This window comes from Triticum urartu, chromosome 3A (assembly GCF_056163025.1).
Source record: "Triticum urartu cultivar PI428250 chromosome 3A, HENAU_Tu73, whole genome shotgun sequence".
Classification (NCBI taxonomy): Eukaryota; Viridiplantae; Streptophyta; class Magnoliopsida; order Poales; family Poaceae; genus Triticum; species Triticum urartu.
The window spans coordinates 742,969,116-742,988,445 of NC_141875.1; positions in this window are offsets into that span (position 1 = coordinate 742,969,116).

A 19,330-nucleotide genomic window follows, 5' to 3' on the forward strand; every position below is an offset into this window, starting at 1 on the left:
AGCTTTTCTGGTCGCAGTTTCACAATCCAGAGCGTCCACTGGCAGTGGATGATCGTTTGGCTCAATGGGCCGAACTGAATAGGTTGTCTAGACTCGCCATGAAGTACGTCATGGGTCACCTGTGGCCAGGGAGATCGGAGCCGAAGAGTTACTTCAGCTTGGTGCAGCAATTCCTTGACGCGGTGCCGCGTATAAATGCAATGAAGAGGTCAGCATGCATAGAGGGCGCTAGGATGGCTCTTGCCCATGTTAAGACATACTGGGCAGAGATGGAGACCACCGTTGTTGCGTCCCGAGATTCGGACAAAAGCCGAGTATCCTCCGAACACTATTTTCAGGAAGTTCTTGAAGGCGCTCGTATAATAGAGACGCAGTGCTCGAAAGATGCTATGTTATGATAGCGTATGTAATTATAAAGTAATATTTTGATAAACTGTAGTGGCCTTTTTTATACTTGTGCCTCCAAGTATTGAGAACACCTCCTATGCGGCCGTTTTAAGATATATATTTTGATATTCTGAAAGATGGCAGTCGTTGGCTTCAGCCCCCACGCACATAGTGCGGGGGTGCTCGCAGAAGACGCATTTTCACACTTAACCCAACGTCTTGGTCCTACAAAGGAGGTGATAGCGCAGCGGGCCAGGCAACCGGACTATAATGCTTTAACACTTTCACTTAGCCATAGGTGTTTGACAATGAGACTCTTTAGGTAGCTCCTTGGTGGCAACTGCGCTCGTACGAATTCGGGGCGCGTGTGTGCCTAACCGGGAAGCGGCCCTTCGTTAAAGCGAAGGAATCCGATAGATTCCGATAGGTCATCGAGTGGCTGACCAGTCTCACGCTACATCATGACAGTCAGTTTTCGGCTTTCTCTACTGAGGTGCTTGCCCGGCCGAACCGGGGGCACAATCGCAGTAGTTCTCCTGGTGATACCTTAGCCGATAGAGCGGAACGTAAGGTAGCCGAACTCAGGAGCCTGGCAACCCAATATTTGACCAAAGACATGATTCGGAGCTGATGCATATAATGCCAAAACTCGCGACGCCAAACACTCCCTAAGGTGTTCGGTCTTTATGAGTGCGGGCGAAACGACACTCTTTATTAAAAAATCCCCTAGTGTCCAGGTACGTGCAAAAATTCTGACGTGGCCACATGCCAAGACGCCAGCCTCCTCCTTGGTTATATCAGAAAGAAAAAACCAGGGGATGTGTAGCAACAAGAGACAGTAAAAAAGGTTTATGCAGGGTCTTAATCTAAAAAGGATCCTTTAGGACAGGTCCCTACTGCACGTCTGCGCCTGTGTCTCCGATGTGCCGTATCCTGGACGGGCACCGCACGACGTTCATCTGTAAAAGAGAGGAACTGAGTTGAAAATGGGTCGTGCCGAAAAAAGTTTAAAATAAACAAAGTATAAAGTAAGATATATTGAGCTTTATTGTCTCTTATTGTATATGAGTGGAGCCCCTAGTGTGGGGGTATATGGCTTCTAGGCCTGCATCAATGATGATTTTGCACCGAACTCGTCTATCCGCGTTCGTGGTCTTTAATGACCTATTTCGAAGTTTTCTGGCCGGTGAGGCCGTTTTGCTGTGGGGCTGTCAAAGCGGCCGCACAGTCCTCCGCTTGGGGAGGCGCACTTTAGTGCTTCCCCTTCAAAGAGATGATGCCTCGTGGACCGGGCATCTTAAGCGTAAGAGATGCATAATGCGGTATTGCGTTAAAGCGAGCGAAAGCTTCGCGTCCCAGTAGTGCTTGATAGCGACTTGAGAACGGGACGATATGGAAGATCAGCTTTTCGCGGCGGAGGTTATCAGCCGAGCCGAATATGACTTCGAGCCGGAGAAAACCCATACAATGGGTGTCCGGACCAGGTATTACCCCTTGAAAGGAGGTTCTGCTGCGGCGGATTCTTGCTGGGTTTATCCCCATGTGCTGGATTGTATCCTGATATATCAGGTTTAGTCCGCTGCCGCCGTCCATAAGGACATTTGAAAACTGGAGTCCGCCAATTATTGGATCGAGTATCAAGGCAGTCTAGCCTACATTCTTGATATTCCTAGAATAATCTAGCTGATCGAAGATGATCGGTTTTGACAACCAGTGGCGGGACCCTTTGGGGATGGGCCGTGTGGTGCGTACCTTTACGGGCGCCGCACGTTTTGTTATGTGAAGTAAGTTTGCTGTTTTTACTTCTTGTGGGAAGCTCTTTTGTTTCCTGGTGCTCTGCTTTTGGGGTTCGTCCTCGTCATCGCTTGGTGTGTCGAGCCCCTTGTGTTCGGCATTTAGTCTGCCGGATTGTTTGAAAACCCAACAGTCTCTGTGGGTATGGTTAGCAGGCTTCCCGGGAGTATTGTGTATCTGACATATCCTGTCCAGGATTTTATTTAGGTTGTATGGATCCTCCCTGTTATCCTGGGGGGGCGATTTTTCCTGTTTTTGTCGTGAGCCTTTGAATCCGGCATTGACTGTCGTGCTCTTTGGACTTTTGTCCTTAGTCCAGCGACGGTCCTTGTTGCGTCGCGGTTTTCCGTTTCCATCCCTAGTTTTGGATGTACTTGGGTCGCTGGGGCTGCACCTTGCCAACCAGCTGTCCTCCCCTGCACAAAAGCGGGTCATGAGGCTTGTTAGTGCGGCCATTGTTCTTGGCTTTTCTTGGCCGAGGTGTCTGGCGAGCCATTCGTCTCGGACGTTATGCCTGAAAGCTGCTAAGGCTTCGGCGTCCGGACAGTCGACTATCTGATTCTTTGTAGTGAGGAATCTATTCCAGAACTGCCGAGCTGATTCTCCGGGTTGTTGAGTTATGTGACTAAGATCGTCTGCATCCGGGGGGCGGACATAGGTCCCTTGAAAGTTTGCTCGGAAAGCATCCTCGAGCTCTTCCTAGCTTCCAATTGTGTTTTCGGGAAGGCTTTTAAGCCAATGCCGGGCTGGCCCTTTAAGCTTAAGGGGTAGATATTTTATAGCGTGGAGATCATCTCCTCTAGCCATGTGTATGTGGAGGATATAATCCTCGATCCAAACTCCAGGGTCTATTGTTCCATCATATGCCTCTATGTTTATGGGTTTGAATCCCTCTGGGAATTCATAGTCCAGAACCTCATCGGTGATACATAGGGGGTGTGCGGCGCCCCTGTATTTGGGTGTGCCGGATTCTGATGATGGCTTCATAGCGTTGCTTACGAGAGCTTGCTTTCTTGGCCCGTAAATGGACCTGACTGGGCCGTGATGCGAATCCTTAAGTGGGCCGCATGCCGATTTAGGTGCGGCGCGGCTTGCCGCTTTATGGGGTCATCTATCCGACCGTGTGGCTCTTTTATTTTTTGAATGCGAGGGCTCTAGGGCCTCTTCGTCGAATTCAGGCAGTAGCTTTCTTTTCGGATAGCTTTTAGTGCGGCGACTATCGCCGTACTTATCTGTGGTATTGATTACTTTGCTCCATCTAATCCGGAGTGCATCTTCCGCTATTTTTAGCTTCCGCTTCTGCTTTTTAGGCTGCGTACAGTTGCAACGAGCCTCTCGTGGAGATTCTTCTGCTCCAGAGGTTTATTTGGCGTGAGGTCGTCCGGAATGCCATTTTCGCCGGAGGAGGGATGTTCGGTTTCTCTACCCGTATTGCCCTGTTCGGATAGTTGCTCTAAGGCCTGCTCGTCGTCTACCGGCTCGTCCTGCTCTATGGCTGGGTTTTTGTCAAGGCGGGGCTTGGGTTGGCGTTTACGTCGACGCTTTGATTGCTTTTCGGGGGGTCGATCTCCCATCCCATCCCCTTTTTCCTCGTTGTCCTTTCCTTTAGGGGTATCCACCATGTACACATCGTGAGATGAGGTGGCTATCCAATGCTCTATGGGCGTTGGTTCATCGGTATCTCCTGCATCGTCATCCATGCTGTCGATGTCTCCGGAGTCAAAGTCGAGCACGTCGTTTAAATTGTCGACAGTGGCTACCAAGTGGGTGGTGGGTGGGCTTTGAATTTCTTCATCATCCGTATCCCATCCTCGCTGACCGTAGTTCGGCCGGGGCTCTCCTGATAAGGAGAGAGTCTTGAGGGAGTTCAGGATATCGCCACAAGGCGAGTGCTGAAAGATGTCTGCGGCGGTGAACTCCATTATCAGCGCCCAATCGGATTCGATTGGCAGGGGCGCGTGGGGTTCGGAGTCCGGACAGGAGTCCGGATCCTCGGAGTCACGGGTAGTGCAGAGTGCGGGGCTAGCGTTCGGCTCGATCGCTTTCGGGATCGCAGCCCCTGAGGTGACGTCCAACCGTTCATCCTCGATTGGCGCAATAGGCTCCGAGTTAGGGGTCGGAACCGATGCGTATGCGGCCTCCAAGGCGCTGTTCGGCGGCTGAGCTATATCATGCCTATCGAGACAGTGCGGCGCGCTTGGCCGTGGCTCGAACCCGTCGAAGATCAAGTCTCCGCGGATGTCGGCCGTGTAGTTTAAACTTCCAAACCTGACCTGATGGCCAGGGGCGTAGCTTTCGATCTGCTCCAGGTGGCCGAGCGAATTGGCCCGCAGAGCGAAGCCGCCAAAGACGAAGATCTGTCCAGGGAGAAAAGTCTCACCCTGGATCGTATCGTTGTTGATGATCAAAGGAGCCATCGGGCCTAAGGGCGACGACAGAGAGGAACTCTCAATGAAAGCACCAATGTCGGTGTCAAAACCGGCGGATCTCGGGTAGGGGGTCCCGAACTGTGCGTCTAGGCCGGATGGTAACAGGAGGCAGGGAACACTTTGTTTTACCCAGGTTCGGGCCCTCTCGATGGAGGTAATACCCTACTCCTGCTTGATTAATATTGATGATATGGGTAGTACAAGAGTAGATCTACCACGAGATCAAGGAGGCTAAACCCTAGAAGCTAGCCTATGGTATGATTGTTGTGTATGGAGTTGATTGTCTACGGACTACAACCCTCCGGTTTATATAGACACCGGATAGGGTTAGGGTTACATAAAGTCAGTTACAATGGTAGGAGATCTTGAATATCCGCATCGCCAAGCTTGCCTTCCACGCCAAGGAAAGTCCCATCCGGACACGGGACGAAGTCTTCAATCTTGTATCTTCATAGTCCAGGAGTCCGGCTGAAGGTATAGTCCGGCTACCCGAACACCCCCTAATCCAGGACTCCCTCAATAGGCATCTTGACTGGCTGAAGCGTCAAATGCAAAGCCTCTTGGTGGATGTTAATCGCATTCGCAATCTTGCCACCAAGAATGCCTTTGTTGCCCATGAAACCTCTCGACGCACATGGAAAGGGCTGACGCTGATGTGTTCTGAAGATGATCTTCAAGAGGATGGCTTCTCTGAACGCTTCAAGTTTGACTCCACACCTCCTCGAAGGGCAGTGATGCGACGAACTCCATCTCTTGAAGACTCTGAGTTCTCTTCCTCTGCTGCAACTATGAATGCCAGAGTGATCGAGGATGACGACGATGCTACTTCACCGCCACCTCCTTCAGCACGCTTCGACACTGCTCCAAGTTCTTCTGCACCGCCGAACACCACCGACGACCCTGCGGCTTCACCTACTCTTCATGGGAACGAGTAGATGCTCTATGTCTTCAAAACCTTTTTGGTCCTTACTGACAAAACGGGGAGAAGCATATAAGTTTGATAGTCTTCAAGCGGGTCCATATGGGCGGGTGCTTTATACTTTTTGCTTCGTGTTTACAACTCTCATTTGCTTTGATACAGTTGGTTCTTTGAGTTGTAACACTTAAACTCGATGGTCGTCTACTACTTATTTGCCACCTCATGATGCGATGATAAATTCCGCATGTGCGACGATAAATTCCACACTTAGATCATTTTGCAGACGTCCATTTTCCATTCTGCATGTCATTATCTTCACATACCTTCACATGCATAGTGGATTGTCATCATAAGTTGAAGAGGATCTCCACAAGCACAACCTGCCATGTGCATTTGCATTCCAAAAGCAAATTACTTATATGCACATCTTCAGGGGGAGCCCTTGCAACTTATGAAGACAATTCCTTATCCTTTACAATTTCACATATTATATTCCCCGTTGAAAACTTCAACTAGTTTGTCATCAATCACCAAAAAGGGGTAGATTGTAAGTGCATCTGGTGCCACCCCTAGTTGGTTTTGGAGAATTGACGACAAACCTAGTTGAGGGACTAATGTGTTTGTGAGAATTGCAGGATAACACAGGTAGAAGTCCCTCATTGATTCGGTTTTCCTACCAGAGATGACCCCTAAAAATGTATGAAGACATTGATGTCAAAGGTGGTATATGAAGATATTCACATTGAAGACTATGACAAGAGAAGACATCGCATGAAGCCTATGGAGCTCGAAGACTTAGATCTTTCGTAGTTCTTTTTCTTCTTTGTTGAGTCATAGGAACCACCATACTGTTAAGTGGGGTCCAAGAGAACCAGTCAGAATGACTGAAGTGATGCTTAACCAAAACCTATGTCTTCGAGTGAAGACTATGAGAGTGAATCTTGTCCAGAGTCGGACAAGTCAGCTTTGCTTGTAGCCCAAGTAAAGTTGTCGTGTGAGTTTGAAATCTGACCGTTGGAACACGTGTCAGTTCCTTAGTGACCCAGGGTCATTTCGGACAAATCAGGTCGGGTTGCCTAGTGGCTATAAATAGCCCACCCCCTACAACCATAAATTGTTGGCTTCTCAAAGTTAGAGTACGGCTTTTGTCGTTTGAGAGCAACCCACCTCGAAGCCTTTGAGAGAGACTTCCTTGCGAGGATAAAGCCCTAACCACCTAGAGCCAAAGAGAATTAGGCATCACTTAAGTCTTCTTGTCTGTGTGATCTGAAGACTTATTACACTTGAGGACTGTGAATCCTCCAGCCGATTAGGCGTCGCGTTCTGAGCATCCAAGAGACATTGTGGATCGCCGGTGAACGAAGTCTGTGAAGGTTTGGGAGTCTACCTTGAAGACTTACCAGAGTGATTGGGCGAGGACTATGTGACCTTAGCTCAAGGGGAATACGGTGAGGACTGGGTGTCCTGAGCTGCGTGTTCAGGACTGGGTGTCCGGGACTGTGTGTCCTCAGGTTTAAATACCTAGCCGCCCTAACCAGACATACAGTTGTCACAGCAACTGGAACTGGTCCAACAAATCATTGTCTTCAACGAGTCACTGGTCTCATCCTTCCCTTCCCTTTACTTACTGTTACTCCTTGTGAAGTCATTATATGTTTGCACTATCTTTTGTCTTCACTGAGTGACTGCGTGTTCTATTTGGCTTCATAACATCTTCCTACCTGATCCTTACTACATTGCTGCTATTAGTCATTGTGCTCTCACTCCATTGAATACTTGACTATGGTTTGCCTAGTGTAGTCTACCTTCCGCTGCATGGTAATAGGTTTATTTCTATTGGTTGTCTTCGAAACTTCCACGTTTTGAAGACTTTCATAAAAATCGCCTATTCACCCCCCTCTAGTCGATATAACGCACTTTCAGTATGCTTGTTTGTTTGTCTATGATAGAATACCCGGAGTGCGCCGCTTGTTACTTCGAATCGCTAGGTTTCCTGGATCATCAGCAAGGCAAGTAACACTTTGATCATATCTTTCCTACTACCCAGTTTCATTGCATTAGATCAATCCTCACACAATGCATGATTAGGATCTAATTAAATTGTGGGATGGGAAGTAGTTGAGGTAGTACCTATTACCTGTTTATTATCAAACCTTTGGGAGTTACTTCTATGTTTGCTTATTATGACATGCTATGCTAGTAGACGTGGATTGGGTGAGTGATATCCATGACAGATGTGAGTTTGGTTAATTAATGGTTTATCTAAGGTGGCAACTTAAACACACATCTGGGTGGATTGAGGCACCTGGGTATTCCAGGACTTGCCTGTTTTCTTTTGGACTGCCACCCAGGCTCAAAGGGATCATGAGATAATTCATGCTAGAAACTTCCGTGTGCAGCCACAAGGTATTATGGGCTCTAGCATAGTTGACTAAGTCGTGCGAACTCTTACAATGGTAGACTAGCAGAAGTAGGGGATGTAGGTGGTACGGTCTACCCGATCGTAAGGTGCTAGCGCTTCTGAAAGACTATGTCTCGGTCATCCGTCTTCTCAAACACCTTGTAGTGCGAGAAACCAAACGGAGGCGATCGAGTCTTGTGGGGAAAAGTGCGCAAACCTCTGCAGAGTGTAATAAACTAATCATGATTAGCCGTGTCCCCGGTTATGGACATCTTGAGTATCTAGTACCTGGATTTTCATGTGAATCTCAACATGTTACTCTAAATTAATTTTGTTGGGTTTTGTTTAATGATGATGCTTAATTGGGATTGAGAATGTTGTCAACCATTCTCAATGTTTAAAAACTACCATGATAGATAAATAAATTTTATTCCTTTGAAGTAGGGAAAAATTGGCTTTACGCAAAACTATAACCATAGAGCTTTCCACCAGCCAAATATGCATATAGTATAGCTGTTTCATTCCATTACTCTCTATGTGTTACATTGCCAGCATATTCCATGTGCTGACCCGTTTCGGGCTGCAACGTTAATGTTGCAGACTTTTCAGACGACGATTAAGGAGTTTTTAGGTCGTGGTTCTATACTCAGTGATGCCGTTGGAGTTGATGGACTCACTTATCTTCCAAGCCTTCCGCTGTTATCGTATTTAGATGGCCTTAAGCCATATTTATTGTAATAAGTTCTCTTTTGAGACACTCGATGTAATAAGTGTGTGATTGCTACTCTGTTATAAATCCTCCGAGTACTGTGTGGTGTCAGCATTACTGATCCAGGGATGACACCGGAGCACAGAGATCAGACTGTTTGAGGTCTGGTCGCTACACAATCCAACTGAGCCAAGTACTGAACGTACGGCACCTCCGTGTTCAGCACACGTTCAGCACAATGATGTCCATCGAGCTCTTGATCCAGTAGATGGTCAAGGGAGAGTTCCTTCAGCACGACAATGTGGCGACAGTGTTGGTAATCTGATCCGCGCAGGGCTTCGCCTAAGCACTATGACAATATGACTCAGGTGGTAAACTATGGAGGGGGGCACTGCACATGGCTAAGAAATAACTATTGTGTCTTTGGGGTGCCCCCTGGCCACGTATATAAAGGAGGGGGGAGACAGGATGGCGGCCAGGAGGGGCGTGCCATGGGGGGGGGGTCCTACTTGGACTCCTAGTCCAAGTAGGATTCCCCCCCCCCCCTTTTCCTTTCTTCCATCGGAGGGAATAGGAAGCAGAGGGAGAGGGAAAGGGAAGGGGGGGTGCCGCCCCCTCCTCCTTGTCCTATTCGGACTCCCAAGGAGGGGGCGCAAGGCCACCCCCCGCGGGCTTCCCTCTCTCTCCCTTAGGCCCATGTTGGCCCAATAATTCCCCGCGGGGTTCCGGTAACCCCTCGGTACTCCAGAAAAATACCCGAATCACTCGGAACCATTCCGATGTCCGAATACTACCTTCCAATATATGAATATTTACCTCTCGACCATTTCGAGACTCCTCGTCATGTCCGTGATCTCATCTGGGACTCCGAACAAACTCTGGTCACCAAAACACATAATTCATAATACAAATCGTCATCGAACGTTAAGCGTGCGGACCCTACGGGTTCGAGAACTATGTAGACATGACCGAGACACATCTCCGGTCAATAACCAATAGCGGAACCTGGACACTCATATTGGCTCCTAAATGTTCTACGAAGATCTTTATCGGTCAAACCGCATAAAAACATAGGTTATTCCCTTTGTCATCGGTATGTTACTTGCCCGAGATTCAATCGTCGGTATCCTCATACCTAGTTCAATCTCATTACTGGCAAGTCTCTTTACTCATTCCATAATGCATCATCCCGTAACCAACCCATTAGTCACATTTCTTGCAAGGCTTATTGTGATATGCATTACCAAGAGGGCCTAGAGATACCTCTCTGATACACGGTGTGATAAATCCTAATCTCGATCTATGCCAACTCAACAAACACCATCGAAGACACCTGTAGAGCATGTTTATAATCACCCAGTTATGTTGTGACGTTTCATAGCACACAAGGTGTTCCTCCGGTATTCGGGAGTTGCATAATCTCATAGTCAAAGGAACATGTATAAGTCATGAACAAAGCAATAACAATAAAAATAAACGATCATTATGCTAAGCTAACGGATGGGTCTTGTCCATCACATCATTCTCTATTGATGTGATCCCGTTCATCAAATGACAACACATGTCTATGGTTAGGAAACTTAACCATCTTTGATTAACGAGCTAGTCAAGTAGAGGTATACTAGGGACATTCTGTTTGTCTATGTATTCACACATGTACTAAGTTTCCGGTTAATACAATTCTAGCATGAATAATAAACATTTATCATGATATAAGGAAATATAAATAACAACTTTGTTATTGCCTCTAGGGCATATTTCCTTCAGTCCTCCACTTGCACTAGAGTCAATAATCTAGATTACATAGTAATGATTCTAACAACCATGGAGTCTTGGTGCTGATCATGTTTTGCTCGTGGAAGAGGCTTAGTCAACGGGTCTGCAACATTCAGATCCGCATGTATCTTGCAAATATCTATGTCTTCCTCGACTTGATCGCGGATGGAATTGAAGCGTCTCTTTATGTGTTTGGTTCTCTTGTGAAATCTGGATTCCTTCGCCAAGGCAATTGGTCCAGTATTGTCACAAAAGATTTTCATTGGACCCGATGCACTAGGTATTACACCTAGATCAGATATGAACTCCTTCATCCAGACTCCTTGATTTGCTGCTTCTAAGCAGCTATGTACTCCGCTTCACACGTAGATCCTGTCACGACGCTCTGCTTGGAACTGCACCAACTTACAGCTCCACCATTCAATATAAATATGTATCCGGTTTGTGACTTAGAGTCATCCAGATCAGTGTCAAAGCTTGCATCGACGTAACCATTTACGACAAGCTCATTGTCACCTCCATAAACGAGAAACATATCATTAATCCTTTTCAGGTATTTCAGGATGTTCTTGACCGCTGTCTAGTGATCCACTCCTGGATTACTTTGGTACCTTCCTGCTAAACTTATAGCAAGGCACACATCAGGTCTGATACATAGCATTGCATACATGACAGAACCTATGGCTGAGGCATAGGAATGACCTTCATTTTCTCTCTATCTTCTGTAGTGGTCAGGCATTGAGTCTGACTCAACTTCACACCTTGTAACACAGGCAAGAACCATTTCTTTGACTGATCCATTTGAACTTCTTCAAAACTTTATCAAGGTATGTGCTTTGTAAAAGTCCAATTAAGTGTCTTGATCTATCTCTATAGATCTCGATGCCCAACATATAAGCAGTTTCACCGAGGTCTTTCATTGAAAAATTCTTATTCAAGTATCCTTCTATGCTATCCAGAAATTCTGTATTATTTCCAATCAACAATATGTCATCCACATATAATATTAGAAATTCTATAGAGCTCCCACTCACTTTCTTGTAAATACAGGCTTCTCCAAAAGTCTGCATAAAACCATATGCTTTGATCACACTATCAAAGCGTATATTCCAACTCCGAGAGGATTGCACCAGTCCATAAGTGGATCGCTGGAGCTTGCACACTTTGTTAGCACCTTTAGGATTGACAAAACCTTTTGTTTGCATCATATACAACTCTCCTTTAAGAAATCCATTAAGGAATGCAGTTTTGACATCCATTTGCCAAATTTCATAATCATAAAATGCGGCAGTTGTTAGCATGATTCGGACAGACTTAAGCATCGCTACAGGTCAGAAGGTCTCATCGTAGTCAACTCTTTGAACTTGTCGAAAACCTTTTGCAACAAGTCGAGCTTTGTAGACAGTAACATTACCGTCAGTGTCAGTCTTCTTCTTGAAGATCCATTTATTCTCTATTGCTTGCCGATCATCGGGCAAGTCAACCAAAGTCCACACTTTGTTCTCATACATGGATCCCATCTCAGATTTCATGGCCTCAAGCCATTTCGCGGAATCTGGGCTCATCATCGCTTCTTCATAGTTCGTAGGTTCGTCATGGTCTATTAACATGACCTCCAAAACAGGATTACCGTACCACTCTGGTGCGGATTGTACTCTGGGAGGTAGATGAGGAGCATAGCTAGCATCTAGTCAGATTCGGTGATGCAATCAATCTTGAGGAATCACTGGATTCACTACTGACTGACCGACGGTGCATAATGTTGTAAAGCTAAGCAGGCAGCACGATTGCGGGACTGCCTCTGCTCTGCATCCCAAAGGAATTGGAATTGTGACCCCGCCAGAGCAGAGCACCTCATGGTGGCAAAATTTCATGTTTTGACCCTTTTCTGAAAGTTACTCAAGATCTGACCCTTGTTTGTAAAAAAATTGGGATCTGGCCATTTTGCTACCGCCAGGGTCCATGGCGGTAGGGTATAACAGCCTACCGCCAGGGTCCTTGCAAGTAGGAAACACCCCTACCGCCAAACAGGTTGGCGGTAGGGTGTAACAGCTTACCGCCAGGGTCTGATACGTCTCCAACGTATCTATAATTTTTGACTGCTCCATGCTATATTATCTACTGTTTTGGGCAATATTGGGCTTTATTTTCCACTTTTATATTATTTTTGGGACTAACCTATAAACCGGAGGCCCAGCCCAGATTTGCTATTTTATGCCTATTTCAGTGTTTCGAAGAAAAGGAATATCAAACGGAGTCGAAATGGAACGAAATCAATTGGAGAAGTTATTTTTGGAAGGAAACCTACCGGATAGACTTGGACCCTATGTCAGAAGATGAAGGAGGAGCTCATGAGGGTAGGGGGCGCGCCCACCCCCTTGGGGCGCGCCCCCCTGCTTCGTGGCCCCCCCTTCGGTCCACCGACGTACCTCTTTCACACATATATACCTACGTAACCTAAAAGTTCCAGAACAGAGATTAGATCGGGAGTTCCGCCGCCAGAAGCCTCTGTAGCCACCGAAAGCCAATCTAGACCCGTTTCGGCACCCTGCCGGAGGGGGAATTCCTCTCCGGTGGCCATCTTCATCATCCCGGTGCTCTCCATGACGAGGAGGGAGTAGTTCTCCCTCGGGGCTGAGGGTATGTACCAGTAGCTATGTGTTTGATCTCTCTCTCTCTCTCGTGTTCTTGATTTGGCACGATCTTGATGTATCGCGAGCTTTGCTATTATAGTTGGATCTTATGTTTCTCCTCCCCCTCAACTCTCTTGTAATGAACCGAGTTTCCCCTTTGAAGTAATCTTATCGGATTGAGTCTTTAAAGATTTGAGAACACTTGATGTATGTCTTGCCGTGTGTATCTGTGATGACAATGGGATACCACGTGATTCACTTGATGTATGTTTTGGTGATCAACTTGCGGGTTCCGCCCATGAACCTATGCATAGGGGTTGGCACACGTTTTCGTCGTGATTCTCCGGTAGAACTTTGGGGCACTCTTTGAGGTCCTTTGTGTTGGTTGAATAGATGAATCTGAGATTGTGTGATGCATATTGTATAATCATGCCCACGGATACTTGAGGTGACATTGGAGTATCTAGGTGACATTAGGGTTTTGATTGATTTGTGTCTTAAGGTGTTATTCTGGTACGAACTCTAGGGCTGTTTGTGACACTTATAGGAAATAGCCCAACGGATTGATTGGAAAGAATAACTTTGAGGTGGTTTCGTACCCTACCATAATCTCTTCGGTCGTTCTCAGCTATTAGTGACTTTGGAGTGACTCTTTGTTGAATGTTGAGGGATAGTTATGTGATCCAATTATGTTATTATTGTTGAGAGGACTTGCACTAGTGAAAGTATGAACCCTAGGCCTTGTTTCAACGCATTGCAATACCGTTTACGCTCACTTTTATCATTAGTTACCTTGCTGTTTTTATAATTTCAGATTACAAATACCCATATCTACCATCCATATACCACTTGTATCACCATCTCTTCGCCGCACTAGTGCACCTATACAATTTACCATTGTATTGGGTGTGTTGGGGACACAAGAGACTCTTTGTTATTTGGTTGCAGGGTTGCTTGAGAGAGACCATCTTCATCCTACGCCTCCTACGGATTGATAAACCTTAGGTCATCCACTTGAGGGAAATTTGCTACTGTCCTACAAACCTCTGCACTTGGAGGCCCAACAACGTCTACAAGAACAAGGTTGTGTAGTTGACATCAAGCTCTTTTCTGGCGCCGTTGCCTGGGAGGCGAGTGCTTGAAGGTATATCTTTAGATCTTGCAATCGAGTCTTTTAGTTTCTTGTTTTATCACTAGTTTAGTTTATAAAATAAAACTATAAAAATGGAATTGAGTTTGTCTCATACGCTTCAGCTTTTTAATATCTTTCGCGAGTATGATGGAAAGGATAATTGTGCTCAAGTGCTAGAAGAAGAAATCTATAAAATGTTTGGCACTAAATATTTGAATGATGAGAATGATTGCAATGTTGTTAGTATGAATTCTTTGAATATCCATGATGCTAATGATATGCAAAGCCACAAGCTTGGGGAAGCTATGTTTGATGAAGATGATATTTTTTGTCCCCCAAGCTTTGATGAGCAAATTTACTATGATGAAAGCATGCCTCCTATCTATGATGATTATTGTGATGACACGTATACTTTAAATAATAATGATAACCATGAAACTTGTCATCTTGATCTTAATTTTCAAACACATGATAGTTATTTTGTTGAGTTTGCTCCCACTATTATTCATGAGAAGAAATTTGCTTATATGGAGAGTAGTAAAATTTCTATGCTTGTAGAATGTTTTATGTGATAGTTATATTGTTGAATTCATTCATGATGCTATGAAAATTATTATGAGGGAGGAACATATGCTTGTAGGAATTGCAATAATATCAAGTTTCCTCTCTATGTGCTTAAAATTTTGAAGTTATGCTTGTTTTACCTTCCTATGCAAGTTGATTCTTGTTCCCATAAGTTGTTTGCTCACAAAATCCCTATGCATAGGAAGTGGGTTAGGCTTAAATGTGCTATTCATATTATTCATGATGCTCTCTCTATATTTCAATTCTTATCTTTTATGTGAGCATCATTGACATCATCATGCCTAGCTAGGGGTATTAAACGATAGCGCTTGTTGGGAGGCAACCCAATTTTATTTTTGTTCCTTGCTTTTTTTCCTGTTTAGTAATAAATAATTCATCTAGCCTCTGTTTAGATGTGGTTTTATGTGTTTAATTAGTGTTTGTGCCAAGTAGAACCTTTGGGAAGACTTGGGGAAAGTCTTGTTGATCATGCTGTCAAAAACAGAAAATTTAGCGCTCACGAAAATTGCTGCCATTTTTATTTGGAGAGTGATATTTAGTTAATTATTTTTGCATATGATTAATAGATAAATTCCTCAGGTCCAGCAATTTATTTGAGAATTTTATGAGTTCCAGAAGTGTACGTTTGATCCAGATTACTACAGACTGTTCTGTTTTTGACAGATTCTGTTTTTCATGTGTTGTTTACTTATTTTGATGAATCTATGGCTAGTAAAATAGTTTATAAACCATAGAGAAGTTGTAATACAGTAGGTTTAACACCAATATAAATAAAGAATTATTTCATTACAGTACCTTGAAGTGGTGGTTTATTTTCTTATACTAACGGAGCTTACGAGTTTTCTGTTAAGTTTTGTGTTGTGAAGTTTTCAAGTTTTGGGTAAGGATTCGATGGACTATGGAATAAGGAGTGGCAAGAGCCTAAGCTTGGGGATGCCCGAGGCACCCCAAGGTAATATTCAAGGATAACCAAGAGCCTAAGCTTGGGGATGCCCCGGAAGGCATCCCCTCTTTCGTCTTCGTTCATCGGTAACTTTACTTGGAGCTATATTTTAATTCGCCACATGATATGTGTTTTGCTTGGAGCATCAATTTATTTTGCTAGGATTTGCTTGCTGTTATTTAGAACAATTTTTTGCATCTTTTATTTCAATAAAAGTTGCATTGATAGCCTTTACTATGCCTATGTTACAAGTATACATATTGCTGTTTGCAAACAGAAAGTTTACCGCTGTTGCAATAATTCCCTAGAAAAGTCAGAATGTGATAAAATGTTTAAACCTTTTGCATATTAAGATATGATAAATTTACTACAGTGGGAATTTTATTTCATATTTTTTGGAGTTAGGGAAGTATGGATGTTGCAGCATTCTTTACAGACTATCCTGTTTAGGCAGATTGCTGTTATGTTTGCGTTGTTTGCATATGTTTGCTTCTTTAATGATTCTATTTGATGATAGGACTATTAAATATGCAGAGACATTTAGTATGCAATGTTGAATAATAATTTTAGTGATTTGCTACAGTAGAGTATGATAAGGTTTTGGCAATGGTTTATACTAACTTATCTCACGAGTCCTTGTTGAGTTTTGTGTGGATGAAGCTTTTGAGATTTAGGGAGACCGTGATATGAGAGGAATTAAGGAGACACAAAAGCTCAAGCTTGGGGATGCCCAAGGCACCCCAAGATAATATTTCAAGAAGTCTCAAGCGTCTAAGCTTGGGGATGCCCGGTTGGCATCCCACCTTTCTTCTTCAACAACTATCGGTTAGTATCGGTTGATCCTAAGTTTTTGCTTCTTCACATGATGTTTGCCATTCTTAGAATGTCATTTTATTTTGCTTTGCTTTGCTGTTTGAATAGAATACCAAGATCTGAAATTATTAAATGTTAGAGAGTCTTCACATAGTTGCATAATTATTCGACTACTCATTGATCTTCACTTATATCTTTCGGAGTAGTTTGTCATTTGCTCTAGTGCTTCACTTATATCTTTTAGAGCATGGTGGTAGTTTTATTTTGAAGAAATAGATGAACTCTCATGCTTCACTTATATTATTTTGACAGTCTTAAATAGCATGGTAATTTTCTTAAAATCCTAATGTGCTAGGTATTCAAGAATAATAAAATTCTCTTATGAGTGTGTTGAATACTATGAGAAGTTTGATACTTGATAATTGTTTTGAGATATGGAGATGGTGATATTAGAGTCATGCTAGTTGAGTAGTTGTGAATTTGAGAAATGCTTGTGTTGAAGTTTGTGATTCCCGTAGCATGCACGTATGGTGAACCGTTATGTGATGAAGTCGGAGCATGATTTATTTATTGATTGTCCTCCTTATGAGTGGCGGTCGGGGACGAGCGATGGTCTTTTCCTACCAATCTATCCCCCTAGGAGCATGCGCGTAATTCTTTGCTTTGATAACTTGTAGATTTTTGCAATAAGTATATGAGTTCTTTATGACTAATGTTGAGTCCATGGATTATACGCACTCTCACCCTTCCACCCTTGCTAGCCTCTCTAGTACCGCGCACCTTTCGCCGGTATCATACACCCACCAAATACCTTCCTCAAAACAGCCACCATACCTACCTATTATGGAATTTCCATAGCCATTCCGAGATATATTGCCATGTAACTTTCCACCGTGCCGTTATTATGACATGCTTCATCATTGTCATATTGCTTGCATGATCATGTAGTTGACATCGTATTTGTGGCAAAGCCACCGTTCATAATTCTTTCATACATGTCACTCATGCATCATTGCACATCCCGGTACACCGCTGGAGGCATTCATATAGAGTCATATCTTGTTCTAAGTATCGAGTTGTAATTCTTGAGTTGTAAGTAAATAAAAGTGTGATGATCATCATTATTTGAGCATTGTCCCAGTGAGGAAAGGATGATGGAGACTATGATTCCCCCACAAGTCGGGATGAGACTCCGGACGAAAAAAGAGAGGCCAAAGAAGCCCCAAAAAAAGAGGCCAAAGAAGCCCCAAAAAAAGAGGCCATAAAAAAAGAGAAGGCCCAAATAAAAAAATAAAAAAATAAAAAAAATGAGAGAAAAAGAGAGAAGGGACAATGCTACTGTCCTTTTACCACACTTGTGCTTCAAAGTAGCACCATGATCTTCATGATAGAGAGTCTCCTATGTTGTCACTTTCATATACTAGTGGGAATTTTACATTATAGAACTTGGCTTGTATATTCCAATGATGGGCTTCCTCAAAATGCCCTAGGTCTTCGTGAGCAAGCAAGTTGGATGCACACCCACTAGTTTCTTTTGTTGAGCTTTCATACACTTATAGATCTAGTGCATCCGTTGCATGGCAATCCCTACTCACTCACATTGATATCTATTGATGGGCATCTCCATAGCCCGTTGATACGCCTAGTTGATGTGAGACTATCTTCTCCCTTTTTGTCTTCTCCACAACCACCATTCTATTCCACCTATAGTGCTATGTCCATGGCTCAAGCTCATGTATTGCGTGAAGATTGAAAAAGTTTGAGAACAACAAAAGTATGAAACAATTGCTTGGCTTGTCATCGAGGTTGTGCATGATTTAAATATTTTGTGTGGTGAAGATGGAGCATAGCCAGACTATATGATTTTGTAGGGATAACTTTCTTTGGCCATGTTATTTGAGAAGACATAATTGCTCTATTAGTATGCTTGAAGTATTATTATTTTTATGTCAATATGAACTTTTGTCTTGAATCTTATGGATCTGAATATTCATGCCACAATTAAGAAGAATTACATTGAAATCATGCTAACTAGCATTCCACATCAAAAATTATCTTTTTTATCATTTACCTACTCGAGGACGAGCAGGACTTAAGCTTGGGGATGCTTGATACGTCTCCAACGTATCTATAATTTTTGATTGCTCCATGCTATATTATCTACTGTTTTGGGCAATATTGGGCTTTATTTTCCACTTTTATATTATTTTTGGGACTAACCTATTAACCGGAGGCCCAGCCCAGATTTGCTGTTTTATGCCTATTTTAGTGTTTCGAAGAAAAGGAATATCAAACGGAGTCGAAACGGAACGAAATCAACTGGAGAAGTTATTTTTGTAAGGAAACCTACCGGATAGACTTGGACCCTACGTCAGAAGATGAAGGAGGAGCTCACGAGGGTAGGGGGCGCGCCCCCCTGCCTCGTGGCCCCCCCTTCGGTCCACCGACGTACCTCTTTCACCCATATATACCTACGTAAGCTAAAACTTCCAGAACAGAGATTAGATCGGGAGTTCCGCCGCCAGAAGCCTCCGTAGCCACCGAAAGCCAATCTAGACCCGTTCTGGCACCCTGCCGGAGGGGGAATTCCTCTCCGGTGGCCATCTTCATCATCCCGGTGCTCTCCATGACGAGGAGGGAGTAGTTCTCCCTCGGGGCTGAGGGTATGTACCAGTAGCTATGTGTTTGATCTCTCTCTCGTGTTCTTGATTTGGCACGATCTTGATGTATCGCGAGCTTTGCTATTATAGTTGGATCTTATGTTTCTCCTCCCCCTCAACTCTCTTGTAATGAACCGAGTTTCCCCTTT